The sequence below is a fragment of the Bactrocera latifrons genome, unplaced genomic scaffold (genome assembly GCF_001853355.1).
Source record: "Bactrocera latifrons isolate USDA-ARS-PBARC rearing strain unplaced genomic scaffold, ASM185335v1 scaffold_148, whole genome shotgun sequence".
NCBI lineage: Eukaryota > Metazoa > Arthropoda > Insecta > Diptera > Tephritidae > Bactrocera > Bactrocera latifrons.
The window spans coordinates 563,461-580,997 of NW_017534941.1; positions in this window are offsets into that span (position 1 = coordinate 563,461).

Genomic DNA, 17,537 nt, shown 5'->3' on the forward strand with positions numbered 1-17,537 from the left:
GCATAATAATGGCGCAGTCTATTAAATTTGAAATCTGTGGCAATTGCGGTTTCAATCAAAATTTCTACTTTGTTAAGACTTTGTGGACCAAAATGGAACATAAATATTCAACAAATTACGCTGCACACATACGTATGCAATATACATAGAAATATGTACATATTTCTTCACCATTATTATTTAGGTAAATGTTTAAATTACCTCCTAAATGTGGTAATTCTAATTATAAATTAATTGCAAGTCCGAAATGTTAAAATGTTTATTTAAGTACAAATCTTAATCTATTTATTAACTATTAATACATAAAACTCTTTCTCAAATGACCAGTGGACTTTAATAATAATTTCTGTATGCCAGAATAATATAAAAAAATATTATTTCATTTGATTTGTATCTGGTTTGACAAATATTTGCGGCGAGGACATACTTGTTTGCGGTTTTGTAACCATATGGGCTTTTTAAAATAAATGCTAATCTATATTCTTGTACAGTGCGTATCATGCATAACATTTTGCAATTTTTTGTCAAAAGTCATGGTATCTTTTGGATCATTTACTTATTAACATCTTATTTTCCACCTAAAGTCGGAATAATAGGGGACGTGGAATATGTCTCTTTTTATTCGGCGGAACGATGGACTTTCGCATTGGTAATGGTCCAAAGTGTTATAATCCTCCGCGCATAAATTGCATACCGCCGAACCCACTTTTCTGATTTTCTGAAATTGGGGTCTTAAGAGCAGGTCCCCAGTGATGATGCCCACAATGTTGCTAAGTTCCCTCTTGCATAAGAGTTGGACCTTTTTGGTCTGTCCACAATCACCAGTACACCAAAATTACTTTTTTGATATGCCCTATATTGCTTCTGTCCCAAGACCAGAGGTATACCTCAAGATTCCAACAACCCTTTAAGGAACTGAATGGCCTGTGAGAGATGGGTCAGCTTGTCCGCTTTTCATTTCCTTCTATTCTTAAATGACCGGGTACCCAAATAATGTTATTGAGTTATCTACAAAAAGTCTAGTAATTGTGAATGTGTCTAGTAAGTGTGAATAATGTGTACTCTGTAACATTGCAAGCTTAAGCCGAGTATGACTCCATGGCTGTAGTAACGCAAAGCCCGGTTCCAGTGACCTAAAATCATGAGCTGGCCGTGAGCATTGCCATATTTCTCACTTTAGTGTTTATTGGTCGGATGTCAAGGATAACCTCTAAAGAATTTGTTGCAATCATTTTCATTGCATCCGTAATTCCAAGCAAACAGGCACGTTGCACCTGTTCCAGGGCTTTAATTAGGCACTTTTTCGATAATGCCGTCCATGTGATCACTGCACCATACGTTAGTAAGAGCCGGATGGCACTTTTATAGAGCCAATAGGCCATGTGGGGTTGTAATTCTCACTTGGCAGCAATGGCTTTTCTGCAGGAGTTAAATGTTCGAAGCACCTGCTCTCGATATGTTTTCTCCAGCATATTTTCTAGGGTAACAGCGAGATATTTTACCTAGCTCTATAGTGCAAGAGTTCTACCCTTTAAGAAGGGGATATTGTTAAAAGTTTTCGTTCTACTTGTGAGAGGCAAGTTTCTGATTTCTTTAGATTAACAATTCGAAAGAGACCCTCCATCTAGTCGGCGAAGATCTGAAGGGTCCTTTCCATGTTTTATTCATGCTGTCAACTTGACCACAGAATTAACACCGCTAGTTGCGTTTTGCTATTCTAAGTTTGCGTTTGGTCTGATTTACATATGTCACAACATTCGTCATAATTGAATCGCCTGGCCTTAAAAGGGGATCTGCGAGAGTTACGCTGAAGGCTCTTTAGTTTCCCATTTATTCAATGTTTGTCTGTTGCAAAAGCATCAATCATGCATTGTGTACCTCTTTCTTCCGCTAAGTCTTTGTCTGACACCTAATTTATCGGGTCAGGCACTAATGCTAAAAAGGAAAGGGTCTTTCGGAGGTTGTTGTTTGCTTCTTCCTCCTTCCGAGACGTTTACTAGAAGCCAATTGGGATTTCAATCAACTCTCCTTCTTTCACAACACGGGCTTGGAAACGGCTAATCAGCGGAATCAGGAAAGATTTTAATTGGATTTAATTCCCCGCTTTCTTTGTTGTCATACAATGTTCATTTCTTCACAACGTACATTTTTTTACATATTGTCCAAGTGCCTATTAGAAAAAGAGCAGGTAGAAGTAAAAGAAATATTGCTGCCGTTTCTGAAGACCGCAATTTCTCGAAGCCGTTATCAAAAATTTAGACTGTCTCAAAACATCTGGCGGATTTTGAGAAAGCATTGGCTTTGAATCCATAAAAAATTATTGTTTCTTATGAACGGACCATTGGACTACCGCAAACGTCGTGAAAGGGTTGATTTTACCTTCCAATAACTTTAAAACGTAACAATTTTTTTAAGAAAATCATCTTCTCCGATGAGCCAAATTTCATCTGAAAAGTACGGTAAATAAACAAAACTGTGCGAGAATACATACATTTTTCATGAACAACCACTACATTCACCTAAATTGGTAGTTTTTGGTCTGATGGAACTACCAATTCGTTCTTCTTTCCAATAGAAGCTGGTGACACGATTACTGTCAATGGACAGCAGTACAGATTGATGATAACCGTAACTCAAAGCAGTTGATCTTGACAAAATCTGGTTACAACCAGATGAATCAAAGTGCCACACAGCACAAGAACAATCGAATTATTGCGAGAAAAGTGGAGATTTAATTATTTCGAGAAACTGTGACATTGAATGGCGGCCAAGAAGTAGTGATTTAACACTAGTAGACTACTTCTTGTGGAGTTATTTAAAGTTATTAGTATTTAGCAGTAAACCAAATTCTCTTCAAGCGTTAGAAGTCAATATTGAAAGTGCCATTTATGACATACTATTTGATTTATTGGAAATAGTATTCGAAAATTGGGTTCGTTGAATATGTTGTAAAATAAGTAGCTGAGGTCGTTCGAATGATTTTATATTTAGAATTTAATTGCATCTAAATAAAAGCCATTTGAATATTAGTTTTAGTTTAGTTTCAGGGTGTTTATTATTATTATTATTATTTTTTTTTTGAAATTAAATCATATCACTCTTATTGAAAAACGAGAACATATTTAACATGTTTCCAAATTATACTATGACCTGACCGCTAAAGTCTGCCAGAATACAAGTATAATTACATATATATTTATGCTCTTGGCACTTGTTACACAAATTGTAATAGTATTGTAATTTTTTAAAACTTGGAACAATACAGTTTACCAATTTCAGCAACAGTTTTAACGGTTCAGCTTGGGCTCTAACTGTTGCTGTAATGAGACTTTTTTATCCCTGTTAGCCCTAAGTAATCTATACACCTTGCTGCTCATCGAAAACCTTACTTTTTACTTATAAACCTTACCTACCATATTGAAATCAGCATCGTCTTCTCTCCGGTTGTCTGCATAATGCGTAAGCTTATGAATATAATTCTACAAAAGCTTTAGTACAAGCCTATGTTCAGTCGCAATGAAATTAAAAATTATCTAACTATAAACCATTAAGCAAAAAAAAAAAAAAAAATATTTTATTCGAAAGCTAAATTGAAGTTAAATAAGATTGATGTTATAAGGTGTATATAAATATTAGACTTGCTCCCTTTTCATCTCCCTTTTCATCAAAACAATTTTTCTTTTTAATTAGTGAAATTAATGCTGTTTCCATAATACTGATAAAAGAAATTTTGACTTAAGACGTAGTTAATTCAGAGTTTTACATTAATAGTTTGCAAATCGAAAAAAAAACAATCAAATTTTAAAAATTTTGCATTTGTATGTAAAGGTTAAAAAATGTTTTTTTTTTTTTCAATTTTCCTTTTCCTTCTATTCGTGTTTTTCCGTTTGTGTAAGTACTGTGTGTTTAGTATTTTTCAAATATGCCAATAAGTGGCTTAACTATTTCAACTTTTACGGTTGTTTTCTATCTATAAACATTTAGTGTGTTTACAACTGCAACGCATTAGCGCCACCAACCAAACCATTTCTCTTTATGCGTTTGTGGCAACTGTTGGCTTAGGTTCTGTTCAAAATAAAAGCGCGTCAACATGTGTTTCCAATATAATCTATTGTTGTGGAGCCCTTACCCGCGAACAATGACGCCAGGATTTGTTAACCTGACGACTGTGGTATTACAAAATGTGAACAATTTCTAAATTTTAAATTATTACAGCAAAAGGATTTTAGTGCACTTTTAACTTGTAATGTAGGCATGACGGCTTTCCTGCGAAAGGGACATACATATATATCCAGGTTACAGAACTTAATATTTATTTAACATTTTAGGCGAAATAAAATTATTTAATTGGTACTTCATATTCATATCCAACATTGGTAACTTTTCAGGTATATTGGTTATTTAGCAATTAGTTACTAGGAGTTACTCTCACACATTTCCAAATATGGTTTTCCTGATACGGAGAGTCCCTCTTAAAATTGATTTACCCGATTTTATTAATTTTTTTCAACACCACATACTACTACCAAAAAAGCAATGCTTGCTTTGAAGAAAGAGACTTGTGAGCGGTGACTCCTTATCATAATTTACATCACCAATCACTAATTTAAAAGAATTATGACCAACAATAAAGAAACTTTAATACAATATTTTGTAAAAAAAAAGAAGTTAGATAAGAATTCGTTAAAGCGCACACTTAATGAAGCATCTCAAGGTCTAAAATTAAAAAAAAAAAAACACTAAATTGATAGCTCTTGACGAACTGAACGAAAAAACCCACTGATCGATAAACTTTGTTAGCTTTGTGTAAATAGCTTTCCACTTTCTAGAATTTTTCATATTTTCTTGCGTTTGAGGTTAACACATAAGTAACAGTTGCCAAGCGATGAAAACATTTATTATTTTTCTATATTATATTTTCAGCGCTTATGCTAATGGGTCAAACAAATAAAAAGCTTAACATTTTTTATGAACAACGAAATGGTATCTTTTACTGATGCACTTGAATAAGTTTCTGTAAGAAAAGCAACAATAAGTAAAACCAAATTTTCAACTTTTATTGTTGTAAAAAATGTAAAAAGAGAATATCGCAAAAGAATAATTGTACAGTTTTTAGCAAAAACTCAGCTTTAGGACGAGTTTTCGAATACTTAAAATTGCAGTGTTTAGAATTTAACAAATATCTTTGTATTGATTGGTACTAAGTCATGAAAGCAGTGCGAAATATAAAATCAAAATTTTGTTGAAAACTTATCTAACACAGTACGATCACTTTATGGGAGTATGATAAAGTTTACAGCCAAACGCGGCCAACGATTCGGTAGAATACCCAATGTTGCAGGAACGAAAGTACATTCATTTCGTTCCTCTTAATTATTCTTCAAGCGGAAAAGCAATTATCCGAAACTGGCAGTAAACTCAGGCTTCTATAACAGAAATTGCGATACTGAATAATTAGAAAAACAGGGAAATACATATATGATAAATACTACAAAACCAAAATCAATCCAATCCACCCCACCTACAAAGCAGCAAGTAGGCGTAATCTCTACACTTCATTTGTTTAAATTGCTCTCTCCACAGCCGAAGTAGAATAATATATTGTATCAAAACCAGTAGTTCGAAATACTTTTGGTATCAGAGGCACATTTAATGGTCGGTCATATTTCCAAATCTACATTCAAAATTCCAAAATACAAGCTAATTAAATCTTACCATGCTAGAGATAAAATGGCAGGGGGGGCTTAAGTTCTTATAAAACCAGGAACCTTGCACAAGAAAACTGAACCAATCTAATATATAATACTTGGGTACATGCAGCAATAGTCTAAACAAAAGCATTCTTGGAAATCTAACGATAGCTGACTTATACTTTCCTACTTGCCACAATCTCAACAACGATATTTTCAGAATGAATGGCAAGTCAACTTATATCCTGATGAAGCAGTATAAGGAGGAAATGCGGAAACTCAAAAAACCAAAAATAAAATTACTTACAATTGAGCAACGTCACATTGTAGAGCACTTTAAACCTTTTTCAAGATTAAACTCTACGTACTTCCCTTTAATTTTTTTCGATATTCGTCAAAAAAAATGTTCACGTTTTATCACCTTATGCTTAAGTTTCACTTGACCCTATCGTTCTACGTCAGATTCCGTGATGCTGACTCGGACCCAGACTGACCCCCATGAATTCAGCATTCTTTTAAAAGTACAAGGTGTGTTCCAAAGTAAACAGGTCTTTTTGAATCTGAATCCGATGGTGGTGCCATCTATATGTCGACTGATGCATTAGAATCTGCTATCTTTATCGATTGTCCAGTGAGAGAATTTTCATGACATTTTATTGATTAGAAGTGAAGTTATTGCGTTTTAAGTGTCAGTATGTTTGTGTTATCGGTGCGAAAATGAGCTTCGAACAAAGAGCCAAATTAAATTTTGTTTTAAAATTGGTAAAACTTTTACCGAAAACAAATTCATGGCGATGATTGCCTATCCGGTAGCAGTGCACTCTGCTGTGGTTTTAATGTTTTCAAAGTGGTCGAGAGGACGTTAAGACGATCAACATGTGGGTTAATCAAAATCCGTGATAACCCAAAATTCCATCGAAACTGCGCGTGAACTCGTCAAATATCAAACATCACATTTGATTGATATGGCACAGTGCGACTTCTTCCTTTTCGGAAAAATGCATGTATCTATCCTATTCCGTACGTGTTATGGTCGATCGTAACGTTGCAAGGTAGGCAGTCTCTCCGCCGCGGCCACGGCACTCCTTGCTGTACTAGCTGTTCTTCTGCATTCTCCGAAAACCAATGGTTTCGGTTGCAGCTGTGCAGAAGGAGTTTGAAATTACCATCCCACATTTCCCTTATACCGAGTTATTGACGCGTTATCTCAGAGAGCGGGAGTGCAAATCGAGTAGAAAATCGTTCGGCTGTCTGTTGATTGGCAGTAGAAGAATAGCTGATAGTAAACGATTTCCTGGCAATCTCATAAAAGACGTAGCAAATGTTTATTTCACACAATGATCAAATTCAAGTTTTAAAAATTATGCATAAAGTTATAGTGATTTTAAAATTTTCTGGATAATAGTTTACTTAACGCTATTCTATGTTAAATACATCTACGAAGGATTAATACTTCATATGTACCATTTAGTAAATTTAGAAAATCATAGTTTATGATGATGCCTAAACTTTACGGCCATATTGTTATCACTATAAAATTGTTTGTAAAATCAATTTCTTGTCTTTTACATCACGAAGAAACAGCAAATTTTCGTTTATTTGCGAATTATCTGAAGGAAATACTGTACATCAGTTTTATTGATTTAAATTTATAAATATTCATACATACTATATGTATTAATTCCTAGATGTTAGTCCTTGCGCTTATTCGTCCATCTGTCCAAGCAAGGATAACTTGTATGAAAGTTCAGACAATAAAAAAACTTTGAAGCGTTCCTCTCAAACTGAAGATAGAGGTAGTAATAGTAAAAAATAAATATAGAAGATTTATTTGGAATGAAAATTAATTCGAAATAGAGGTATATCATTATGTGTTCGAAATTATTTAGATAAAACAAGAAAATCGAAGAAAATCGTTTTATATATAAAACGTCGTGGAGTTTACTCAGTATTTACTTTTCATAAAACAAAATAGTCAACATATCATATTTTCTGCTAAATCTCGATCATCTTTTTATACTACTTTGTTTCAAACATGTTAAATTATAAGGTAATTTTTTTCGGCTAATCCTTAGTTGAAGAACAGAAAGTAAGAAAAAATATAATAATAATAATTTTCTTATTATTGAATTAAAAATTATTACTATTAAATTGTTAAATACTTGCCATTCTACCCTTAAAAACCTTTTACGATTTGTAACAATGATTCCAAAATGTGTCCATAAATAAAAAGTACCTTGGAATAATGGTGATATGTTTGATCAGAACAGAAAAAAATATCCCCATCCAAAAGATGGCACACGTCAAATTCTTGCAACATTTTCAACGAAGTTAGGTATGTATATACAAATAAATTTTTAGTTAAATAGATATAATTTCCATGTCATGCAGAGAACTAGTGAAGATGGGTTTTAAGAGAATTTAACATATTTTCTTTGACTTATCTCGCCATTGAAATATGCTGAGTAACATTAGTAAAATCCACTAAAAGGGTGGTAATCACATTTAAATATCTTTGCAATATACTGTTGTCACTAGCTAACAATACACATAGTTTGGAGTATTAAGTAGTTCTAAATATTTATGCCAGTATGACTTGTGCTATATAGCTGCCTGAAAACTGGATTTCCATTTAAACTGCTAGACAAAAGTTTACAACGTAGAAGAGTGAAAAGATACCACTCGCTTGACCTCCCCTTTCGATTCCACTAATGTTTAAAATTTTATTATATATGTTTATTTCTGTTTTTTTTTTACTTAATGTTAAATTTAGATTTTGTTTGTTGAAGAGATTTAAAATATATTGAAATGTACAATAAAAAATATGAGCTTTCAATTCCATCGAAACGTTTTATTCCTTTCCGACCAAAATATCAATCTCAAAACTTTTTTATTTATGCACTTTTTGATTTGGTTCCTCACCACAAGTTACGTTGAGCTAAATACCAAAAGCGAGCAAATACAAAAATTTCGCAAAACTTTTCTAGAAAAAATTCTCTTGATAGCATACTTGTTGCGAAGATGAAAGAGTTAAAATAAGTAGTTGCGCAGTAACTAGCTGTATGTGAAGCCTATGCGGGTAGGGGTGCGTGCGAGATGAATTCCTTATGCAGTGCACGTTTCGTCGTTGTGGCAAAATTGATGATTGGCTGGCACTTGATAAGTAACAGTATTTGAGGAAAAATCAAACGTATGTTAAAATGTGCTGACATATATGGTATGGCAACTTTATGGGGTACAAAAATAGATACTACACAAATTTTTGGCGTATATTTTAAAAAGATTCTTTTACAGGATAAGGACTTAAATATTTTATATATAATTCATCTGACTCTGAATAAAATATTTAGAAATAGCGTTGCTCAGGATAAGATATTCGTTAATATGAAGAATCTAATTTGCACTTTGCTTCTGAATTTTAAATGATTGATACAAATTTTCATAGCTTTGTTATTAGGCACAATTATATATAATATATAAGATGTTGAATTTTTTATACTGTTGCAACATGTTGCTACATATTGTAATGAATTTGTTCACGTAACGTTGTTATCTGAATCTAAGGAGAATGAATATATGGTTAAATATAAAAAAAACGAGAAGAATGACGAGAAAAGTTGAAATCCGGGCTATTGTCTATCTTTCTGTTCATCTGTCAAGATTACTGCCTAAGTCGAACCAAAACTGTCCAAGCCCCTAGGTACTCCATATATGAACCCAGTGCTTATATTTGATTTTTTACCGATATAATTCTTTCCTAATAGGAGTATGTCTGTACGCTACAAGTGTGTTGACTCGCTTCAACTTAACCCCCAAATACAAAGATTTTCGAAATTTCGGGTGACTTTGTTCCGAAAATTGTGATGAATAAAATTGGGTTAAGGCTCGCCCTAGACACCATTTAACTAACAAGTCTTATGTATCTGAAAATTAAATTCTTGCAAGCTGAAAGAGTAAGAAATATTCGGTTAACCGAACCTAATTCTTCCTAACTTGTTCAAATTACATTTATTTTATAGACCCATAAAATACAGAGGGTTGTGTATTTAACAAAATATCGGACCAATGGCTTCCACGGCTTTCTAATATATATAACTATATAGTACATGCACACTCGTTTATCGAAATTTTTTATAACCCTTTCGCATGAATTAGCAACGTTCAAAAATTATGACCCGATTTTAACAAATTCTAGATTTGATATTGCACAGCCCAAAACCACTTGTTCATATATATCCTTTATTCGCTCATGGGGGCTTTATAAAAAAAGCAATTGGTTTTGTTTCACATAATGCCAAGTCAATTGCCTTTTTAAAGATTCCTACTTCCTCTGCACTACACATATGTATACTATTTTAACATTGCTTTAAATTTCAATTCATTATTGAAACGTTGACATCCCTCACAACTCCCTGATGTTACGTATACGCCATGACCAAAAATAATATGACTACTACAATGATGCCTTTGAATTTTACGCAAGTGAAGATACTGATTTGTGTTTCCTTTCTTTATGATTACAAAATTAATTAATGTATAAAGTCAATTTCAATTTGTGATGTCGTACAGAAAACGTAGATCCGTATAAATTCTTCATTATTCAATGATGAAACCAACGATTTTCCTAACTCTGAATTATCATCTTCTAGAAACATTTTGACCTCTGTTCTTAGTTCGAAAAGCCTTTGCAAACATTTGCCTCTACTTAGCCAACGAACTTCAGTGTGTAAAAGTAAATCGTTATGTTCAGCGTCGATTTCTTCTAAGAAAGTTTTAAATTTTGGATGGCCAGCTAAGCGATTATGACCGCCCTTGATTTTATTTATGATTTAAATTGCTGTTTCCATTGCTTGTACGCAACCCAGTTCTTTAGAAAAAAGCACTTGTTGGTGAATGCAAAAATGCTACCTTAATATTATTCATAGATAACTGCGCAACCAAACCAATATTTTTGCCCACTATGACCTTCGCACCATCTGTACATATTGCGCTCAATTTATTGGTGTTCGCTATAGAAAATACATGCTCTTGCAAATTATCAAATAGAGTTTTCCCGGTGACGTTACCAAAGAAAGCAACAGTGGTAACAATTTCTTCAAAAGTCTCAAATCTATCATTGACAGTTTTTGCACAAATAACTAGTTGGCATATGTTGTTACTTTCTGTGCTTTCATCTAAGCATATTGAATAATATCTAGAGTTTAACAATCTTTGTTTAGTAGAGGACTGTACATATGCACGGAGAACCTCAGTTCTACGTGCTATAGTTTGGTGGGATAATGGAATGGTTTTCAAAATTTCCTTTGCTTTTTTGTTTGCCATAGGATGAGAATTTAATTGTAAAGAAAATTCTCTTTTGTAATTATAAAGAAGACTTTTCCGGGCGTCTCCCTCGATATTTACAAGAATTTTGTGACAACGTTCATAATGTCTTTTTATATCATGTTTGTTACAACGCTTTATTTTTTTATAACAAATTAAGCATTCTGCATGCTTTTCATTGTTCTCAATAAAAAAATAGCATATTTCCCAAATTTGTTGGAACATTTTTAGTGCGTTCTGTTTTTAAAGCATAAAACGTGAATGGGAATGCTTGCTTGAAATTCTAGCGTCAACTGATCGCAAAATTCTGCTTTGCTCGCTTACGAAGTTGAATACAGTAGCACAATCGTGCTTTCACAGACACTTGTCGCGCTGGAATTCATCGAGCAAGGGGAGATGAACATACCGCTTAATCGGTAGCATACAAGCATGGATGGAACGAAAACACGGGGAGGTAGATCATTACATGACGCAGTTCCTAACAGGACATGGATGCTTCAAGGAGTACTTGCATAAGTACGGTCACGAGGAGRGAGTAGCGTGCTCTTTCTGTGGTAGCAGTAACGAACAAATATTTTTCCACTGTCGGAAATATACAAATGAGCGTCAATTTCTGGAAAAGAAAGTATGCAACCGAATAACACCAGAGAATATAGTGACCTATATGTTGCACTCGAAGAATGTCTGGAATATAATGGAGAAGATGGCAGCCATGGTACTCCATGACCTGCGAAGAGCAGAACAGAGAAGAAGGAGTGAATCTAGAGCAGCGAATATCGCTCTAATGACGTGAGCCTACAGGCTAAGCTTGCCCTGAGATGAAATGCCTAACGGCGGTCCCACAGGGCCTCAGTAAAGCTACAGGAGAGGGAGTTAGGGTTTAGTACGTAGGCGTACCGCTTCGCAAGTCCAGAACAGTAGGTAATACTGACTGTGCGTGGTCCCGAATGAGGTGTACCTATAGCTGTACAACTGTCCGTGCGCTATTGTGCGCATAGGCCATGGACAACGCTGCACTAGATGAATAACTTATCAAAGAGCACAGTAAGAGCCGGTTGCGCTACTATACAATTGCTTAAATGACGGATGTTAATAACATTTTTGACTTTAGCAACTGTTTCGAGGATTGGAGAAAGCGTATGCACAAGTGTGTTGGGGTCAAGGGGGATGGCAACGGTTTTGAAAAATAAGTTAAAAATTTTAAAATTATTTTTTTCAATCCAAGACGAGTTTCGAGAAGACTGTGCGCAAATTGATACTGCAAGATCGTCATGCTATATCGTGAGATTGAGATAACTGTGGACAGTAATAAATAAAATTTTGGCCATAATTTTAAAAGCCTTAAATTATGTATTCTTCAAAATCTATGTCGTCCCCTTCAAGGTACAGCCCCTTGGTTCTTATACATTTGTAGAAGTGATTTTTTTTTTTCCTCAAAACAGTTGCTAAAGTCAATTTCCGGAATTGAGTTAGCTACATAACCAGAAGTAACACGGAGCATACAGCATTTGCGGTACAACATAGGTTTACAATTTGGCAGAAAACTCACGAAGAATGAATGCAGTATTCAGCGGTGCATTATTATGGTGTGATAACGAAGTGTTGTCGGCCAATATTTCCGGTCTGCATTTACGAATAGCTTCGCGCAAACGACAAATAATATTTAAGCAGCATTCTTTGTTTACACGTCGGCTGGTAGGAAGGAATTCGGAGTGCTCCGCACCTCGATAATCGCGTAAATCTGCCAACATACGAGTAACCTTGATTTAGAAATGACTTAACGAATTTTTTTCAGCTTCGACTTCTCGACAAAAGCGCTCTATATTTAACCAGTCATATGAGAAATACAAAGAAATATGCCTACTGATATTTCTATCGAAAAAAGTAGGGAGCTCATTGTGTGACAATTGCTGTTAAATAAGCACCCTTAGCGCACGTTAATGGATGTATGTATGCTCATTTTTATTCACATGTATTCCTAATAATACATATCCACATTGTATACTAATAACTCCTGTTGTGGAGATCATTAAATTTCCATATAACCCTCATCACTAAAGGCACCATTGTACTTAAATGATAAATATTTGGTGTTCTAGTGTTAGTCTCTTGCGTTACTTTATTTATTTGAAAGTGCTAGCACTCATACATATGTAAAAGTATAAATATTGGGACATTTGTACAGTTCTGTAGGTAATTAAAACACCGCATGCAAAATGCTACATTTCACATTAGTATAAGGCTAAAGGTAGGGTAATAATTATTTAGTCTATGTATTGACAATTTCGCTGCAAACATTAGGCTTTTTACTATCCTTGAATTAGAGATATGATATGGCACTCACGATAGCTTTGTTCGTTTCGTTTTTCGACAGCTATGTACGTCCATACCCAGTAACGAAATACCAGTCTAGCGAGCTTGAAAATTGCTTCGTTAGCTTATGTTTTCCTTCCCCCAATAACTGTTTGCTTTCTTTTAAATACTATGCGAAATTAGACAAAACCTAGAAAACAACAAGTGTGAAAGGGCTAAGTTCGGGTGCAGACGAACATTTTAAACTCTTGCAACTTGCAAGAATCAAACCAGGGAAATACTATAAGGTATAAAAACAGTCATACAGAGAAAATTCAGGCAGATATTCGTAAATCCTGATATCAGTTATACAAGCACTGGGCCAAGTTTTCGCTCAAATTTACCAATTTTGGGCACAAAGATATAGATAAGATAAATAAAACACGCTCCTTTATTTTCATTGAAATACCACATAAATTGGCACACGGAAGTTCGAAAAGGAGGTTTATCTCTTAATTTCAGTTAAACAGCTTGAACAGTTTTTATAGGATTTATAGAATTTTTATTCATAAGGTGTGTGTGTACACTATAGAAATTATTCGTGCAAAGTTAAATCCCGTTATATTTACTGCTTTTTGATTTGTGAAGTGGAAATTGGAATTTAAATTTGTACAATATGGAAAGTAGTCGTGGTTATTTTCACAACCGGAAATAAGAATATCGAAAGAACGCTATGTTCTCAATTTCGTCTAAACTGGTTGGACGGGACTCATGATATGGGGTTTCACCAAAAAGTGGGCTGTGCCACGCCCACGTCGAATTTTCACACCGGCTCTCATTAAGCTCTCTCATACTATTTCGGTGGTTCATTTAATTATTTATCTATCGCACGTTTAGTTGTTTTTAACAGTACCGTTATATGGGCAGTGAGCGGAGCTACCCTCCGATTTCATCCATTTTCACACTGCCGGTAGAAATTCTTCTAAGATTTGTAACCACCAAATTGATAGTTGTATCTTAAATGGTTTAGGAGATATCTATATTAAACTCGTTAGAGGGCGGAGCCACGCCCGCTTTTTCAAAAGGAATTTCAATCTGTTGCACCTTACTACTGCGGTCCCTCTGAAACAAATTACAGTTTTATATAATATCTTAATTTGGTGCTTAGTTATGACACTTTATAAGTTTCCGGTTAATGGCAATTTGTGGGCGTGGCAGTGGTCATATTACGCTCATCTACGAACTCGAATTTTTTTGTTCTATTAACCTTCATACCTAGTTTCATGGATATATCTCAATTTTTACTCAAGTTACAGTTTGCACGTACGGACGGACGGACAGACAGACAGTCAACCGGATTTCAACTTTTCTCGTCATCCTGATCATTTATATATATAGTATGTATAACCCTACATCTAATTCGATTTGTTTTTGGTGATACGTACAACCGTTAGGTGAACAAAACTATAATGCTCTATATCAACTGGTTGCAAGAGTATAAAAATAGTACTCGGAGTTAGTACTTTTTGAGTATCTTCAAAACGAGAAAGTTTCTACTCAATGTACGCTGGATGGACAGATGATATTAAAGTACACCATTTATAATTTCAATACAACAACGTCAGTGTCGTTTAGTTCATTAAAATTATTTTTTGCTCAAGTATTATAGTACGAGTATACTAAGAATTGTACTGTATATTGGAAAATTACGGACGTAGACTCATTCGTTTGATGTGCAAGCTGTGGTGCTCATCTGATTTAAAAAAAAAACAAATATTCCTTTCAAGAAATTAGAGTGATATAAAATATAACTACTGTTAGCTAAGTAATAATCACGCTTTTGACCTTTTGATCGAGTTTTTTTTTTTTAAATACCTTATTTATCTGTAGTGGTAGTAAAGGCTTTGGACTAATATAGTAGGTTAAATATTATATCTTTTAACTACAACAAGTCGTAATACATATATATATATATCGACTGTCGACAGAGCTCAGACGAAAATTAATTTATATGTATATTATACTAATGAAAACATATCTACCCAAATTTATTATTATAACTCACTTATAAATTGAAAGAACGAAAAACATTAAACATTATTATTTCATGTGAGGCTATGATGACGCAGTAACAGATTTCCCCCATTTTTGTCACCAGACAGTCTATCCATGTTCGCAGAATGAGCAGTAAAAATATTTATATTTGGTATCGACCGATGCATTTACCTCACTCAAGTTTCATTGAAATAGCTTTACTATTGCGAATTAATGTTAATTAACTACAATTCCTCCTTTGCGCGTTGGCCACGGCGGATATCGCATTTGATGGAACGATGAACTGTACGAGATATATGATGACATTGACATTGTTCAGCAAATTTAAAGACAGCGGCTACGCTGGCTAGGTCATGTTAGCTCTGAAAGTATTCGACGCAGTACCCGCCGGGGGAAGCAGAGGAAGAGGAAGAGATCCACTCCGTTGGAAGGACCAAGTGGAGAAGGACCTGGCTTCACTTGGAATATCTAATTGGCGCCACGTAGCGAAAGGAAGAAACGACTGGCGCGCTGTTGTTAACTCGGCTATAATCGCGTAAGCGGTGACTACGCCAATCAAGAAGAAGAACTACAAAGTACAAAGTGCCAAAATCAAACATTAATTTTCACAACTTTACGTGAGAATAAATATTTTTAATAATTCAATTACTGAAGCTTTTAACTAATTTTCGTAAGGTAAATTGGTTCTGGATGAATGTGTATGTATGTAACTACATCAATTAATGATTTTATGTAACGAACTTATTTAATAAGTAGTTAATTGAATTATGATATTTGTCCACTGATGTCACTTTCTTTTCGTGCGGGGAAAATTAGCTAAAACATACATGTTTAAGAAAGTGTTAGGTTCAGGTGAGTTCGAACATGTTGAACTCTCGAAATATGTGGAAGCAAAAAGTGAGGAAATATTTATACAAGATGTAAGAACACTTTCCAATATGAATTATGCGAAAATAACATTATTCTTCAAATGTGGTGATATTTGTCCAACAGTTCCTAAGATATGAAAATTCGTCTAATAAATAGCGGTTACTTATTACACTAAATCTCATACAGCTATAAGTGTGATCTCTGTTGCGAAATTCTCTATGACGCTTTAATTAGCGAGTTATATTACTTTTAGTAGTTTTCAACAAGTTGTCAAGCTCTGATCAATTATGAACTCTATTCGTCTATCTCGATTAGTTTTGGTTGTTGTTGTAACAACGGTTTGGTAAACAACACTATTAATAATAGGATATTACTCCTCTGCAACATAATATATGACTTTAAGATTATATAATAGATATATATGTGTCATTTTATATGATTTATTGGATTATATTAAAGTACGATGCAGTTACGAATTTTTGTTATGTTAATTAGAATCATATTAACACAGAGTAATGGAAAGTTATTTAATATACTGGGAAAAACTAGTAATAATTTATTTTGTTTCTTTAGACAGGTATAAGTATTAAACGAGCTGGACAATTTAAGCGAAAACAAATATTATTTATTTATTAGTCGCCATGTGTTAAACCATTTCCATCATACTCATACGTAATTGAAAATGAATGGGCGAACGTTCTTAACAGAGAAAAATTGGTTGCGTTTCATACAGCGGAAGTAAAGAAGGTTTTCACTACCTTATACCTTAAGTTTGCTACGATGTTGGTTACACCCAAAAAAACTTTGGAGACCCTATAAACTACAAGGTGTTTCCCAAAGTAAACAGGACTTTAGCAATCTACCGCGCCCTGGTGGCCTTATCTAGTTATACTCGTATGTCGACTGGTACGTTAGAATCTACTGTCTTTATCGTTTTGCCTGTGAGAATTTCCTGACATTTCATGGATTGGAAGTGAAGTTATTGCGTTTGAAGTATGTTTGTGATATCGGTACGAAAATGAGCTTCAAATAAAGCGCCAACATTTAACTGTGTTCTAAAATTGGTAAAACTTTTACCGAAACGTTTCAATTGATGAAGCAAGTTCATGGAGATGATAACCTATCCCGTAGCAGAGTGTACGAGTGATTTCAATGTTTTCAAAGTGGTCATGTGGCGCAATGAAAATCTGTGATCACCGAAAATCACATTTTAATCATTAACTACCGTGCGTCTTCTTCCTTTTCGAAAAAATGGATTTGCTTATGAAAGAAAAGCGTTATGCAGACGTTGAAGCCATTCAAAAGGCT